Source organism: Tupaia chinensis, unplaced genomic scaffold (genome assembly GCF_000334495.1).
Source record: "Tupaia chinensis unplaced genomic scaffold, TupChi_1.0 Scaffold147312_1, whole genome shotgun sequence".
Taxonomy (NCBI): domain Eukaryota; kingdom Metazoa; phylum Chordata; class Mammalia; order Scandentia; family Tupaiidae; genus Tupaia; species Tupaia belangeri.
The window spans coordinates 3,312,766-3,316,665 of record NW_006207163.1 but is presented as its reverse complement, the minus strand read 5'-3'; the positions used below and the strand labels follow the sequence as shown (position 1 = coordinate 3,316,665).

At 34.9% G+C, this 3,900-nt stretch overlaps 1 long non-coding RNA gene across 2 annotated transcripts in view; it reads left to right on the top strand.

The window, feature by feature from the left end:
• The first annotated feature begins 2,875 nt into the window (after positions 1–2,875).
• The window catches only part of LOC102474548 (uncharacterized), an 11,405-nt gene continuing 10,380 nt past the window's right edge, over positions 2,876–3,900 (top strand). Inside the window, exon 1 of one of the 2 annotated variants that reach the window (XR_337562.1) lies at positions 2,876–2,972. This is a non-coding gene — a long non-coding RNA (uncharacterized LOC102474548). The other variant, XR_337561.1, reaches the window with a different exon arrangement.

Sequence of the window (3,900 nt, the reverse complement as noted above, 5' to 3'; positions counted from 1 at the left end):
CTGTCATTTCAGAATAAAAAGTTTTGCCTTCTTTAATGTTTATTAGTGCACTGATAAGCCATTGAAAAGACTCTTTTTTAACCTTTTTAACAATTCATTCATTTACTTAATCACCCATTTATTCAGCAATGTATATTGCATACCAGGCATTATGGAAGTTACTGAAAGAACTGCTCAAACTAGAGACAGTAATTCATAAGTTTTTATTGAACATGAACTTCTGTGTTCATATCATCTCTAACTTATTAAAAACCTAAGCACTTTATGGATACATATATCTACATGTACGTATATATACACTTACCAGTTTATTGAATTTTTAAAAATTTGCCAGAGTGTGCAGTTACTCACAGGAGAGAGGCAGATAGAGGTGGGCAGAGGTGAGAAAGCACACTCTTAGGGGAATGATTAGGCTGCAATACTTTCTCTTCCATTTCTCCCTCCTCTTGGGATCTGGTGCACACATGCACATTTGCCTGGTATGTTTATCAAGCTCCCAGGTTTGGGATTCCAGCTCTGCTTTCGGTAATGTGGGATTCAGCCACCTCAATCACAAAGCCACCAATTGGCCTTCCTGAATTTTTCAATACCATTATTATTATTACTATTACTTTTTGAATGATGAATGTACCAGACTTAATTTTCACATTGAATGTATAGTGTATCTGTATTTTGGAACTAAATGTACGTAACTTCACATAACAGGGAACTTCATTGGACTCTCAGCAGAACAGCAGTATTGAAAAGAAACATGTCTTTTCAGAGACCATCATAACATCTGGTACAAAATGGGCATCCTGGAAATAATTGTTTAATTTATAGGTGATTGGGACCAGTAGTTAGCATGACGGCTATATCGCTGGACTCCCACGTAGTCAACCGTGGTTCGCGTCCCGGACCCAGTGGCTTAAAACTTGCGCCAGGTGCATGTGCATGCATGCCCAAGATCCCGAGAGAACATAGAAGAAGGGATTGTGGCGTGGCCATTCCCCCTGGGGGGTGATTTCTCACTTTCTGTCTCTCTCTGTCTGTCTGGCAAGTGCACGCGCCCTATAGTAAAAACCTCTCAAAGAAATTTATAGGTGATTGAATCTCTAGAATAGAATGTTTGTTTTGCTAAAACTGGATCAATTAAGTAATCAACAATGTCATGCTCAGCATTTTACCAAACCAATCCAAAATATCTTCTCATGCTCAGGGAAAAGGCTCCTCACTTGCAATCCATTTTGCCTTGCAATTCTTTTAAACTAAAATGTAAGACCCAGATGATATATATCTTTATGTTTTTATTTTGCAGGTTAAATAGAGAATTATGTAAACTGAGCATATATCAAACAATTAAGAATCATTTTTAACCTAAGGTGGAGTTGCTAGGCTTTAAGAAGACAGACATGAGGTCCGCTAATGGTGTGGTTGTTAAGGAGGCTATCACATGGCCAACAGTGCAGTTCAACTCCAAGAACCAAGAGCTTGAAAAACCTGGTGGGCCCATGGGTATGCATGCCCCAAATCCCTAAAGCAGAAATAGAGAAGGGATTGTAGCATAGCCATCCCATATGGGATGTACCCCTATAGGGAGTACTTTCTTACTTTCTCTCTCTCACTCTCAGGAGTTCATGTGCCTTTTAGCAATTAAAAGAAGACAGAGAGATTTGCCCCTTGAGGCTGTCAAATTACTTATCTCATTTTTATCACACAAAGAATTCCTTATCTAAACCCTCATTTTAAAACTCTTTCTATATATTGTACACTGCTTCTTTATTTTAATAAAGGGTATACTTCAACACAAATGGCATTGATGCCTTTGGTTATCTATAATGAAGGCATGGCATTTGGACCAAAGGAGTCAAACACAACATCACCCGCATCTGTTGACAGAGAACTGAATTTTGGCAAGGCCTCAAAGAGAAGATAATGAGCCCCCAAGTGGAATAAGCTTTTTTTTTCTTCTTAGCTAATATGGACCTTGAAAAACCTAATCTGAAGATTTGTAAAGTTCATTGCAACCTTCAAGGATGATTCTGCAATAGTCAAAGAGCAAGGAACACAGCTGGTCTCCAGCTGATGTTTGTACTCTGTCATTGGAGTGGAATGCTTGTTACACTAGGCTTTATCAAAATTAGTCTACATCACTCTATTTATTTCTATGAAAATTAATATCTTTTAGAAGCCATAGATCATAATTCTACGAGGTAAGCTGTAAGAATAAATAAAATTGAATGTTAGATTTTAATGTTAAATTCAATAATTTTAGAAAATAAGAATTATACAAAAATTTTATAAACTCATGCAAAATAAAATCAACATCTATGGATTAATAATATCCAACATTTGATGAAATTAACACTCTTGATACTGAACCTTCCTTAGTCACTCAGTCTGCATTAATATCAAATTGAGGAAGAAACAACTGATTTCAATCAAAATGTACTTATGTTAATGTTTTTGCCCTAATAAAATAAACAAAAATAGGATTATTTCTTTCTTTCTTTCTTTCTTTCTTTCTTTCTTTCTTTCTTTCTTTCTTTCTTCCGTTCTTTTTTATTTAAGAGAGATTTTTGCTTTAGGGAGTGAGTGCTCACTAGAGAGACTAAGAAAGACAGAGACAGGAAGAGAGAAATCACCCCATGGCGGGACGGCCACGCCACAATCCCTTCCCCTTTAGTCTTTTGGGATTTGGGGCATGGACACACAAGCATCTGGTGTGAATTTTAAGCTGGCTAGTCCGAGACTTGAACCGCAGCATACTACGTGGGAGTCCAATTACGTAAGCATTATGCCATCTGCTTGCCCCCAAATTGGATGATCTCCAAAAGAAGAGATTGCACTATTCCAATCAACTAAAACAAAAAGAAAAATCAACTGGTGTAAGGAAAGTGCTTTGTTGTAAGAATATCTAACATGAAACAAGTGAAGTTTTTCGGGGAATATTAGCTTGTGTCTGCCATCTAAACAATTACCGGTGTTCTCAGGTTATTTTCTTTTTTCTCTCTTTGGACTCACTAATACTGTTTTGAAGAATTTGGATAATTAGAAGTAGAAAAATGAAGTAGTAGCAGGAGCAAGAAGGAAGGGTAAATATATTCTGTCATTCTTTTTCTACGTGTGTTGCTTAGACTCTGAAATTGTATTCTGAGACATCCTCTTTTCTCTCTGCTCTATAAACTGTTAGAAGCATCTACTTTAAGGTTGTAAAATATAAAAACAATATGAAAATAATACTCTGACCATTTTCTTAACTTGAAAAACAATTTGGCTTTGTAAAGATCAAGTATTACAGATAGCTCACTATAAAGCACTCACATTTTTACCATCAAGATAAAATAATTACCCTATAGAATACATGAATACATCTTTTTTGTTGATGCTAAATTTTGCAAGTACAGATGAGTGAATGTTATGATTCCTGTTTGGAGACAGCAAAACAGCAAACAATCTAATCAAACTAAGATATAAAGACAAATCTATTTCTAATTTAAGACAAAATTATTTCTTAGAGTGGGCCTTCCTGTTTGTACACTTATTGTCTTCTAGATTTTTCTGAGCTCTTGGGTTGTCAGAAAACTCAGGACATATTTTTCTATGGTTTTCTATGCAAAAATGTATCATGACATTTCCAATGACTTAATGTTTGATATAAAAGCCTGATTTCATGTAAAAATATATTTGTGGTGATTATTAATATAATGTATAAATACGTGATTTTATAACTTTGTAAGAAGTTTCTTATACCAGGAGTCACAAATATATATTTTTGGAGCATGCATCTTTAAATTTAATTTTAAGAAAATCATGTTTTGCTCCTACTTATCTTCAATATATTTTTGTTTGTTTGCTTGTTTTTAAGAATTATTTTATTTAACATTTATTTATTTATTTATTTTAATTTGATCAGAGAGG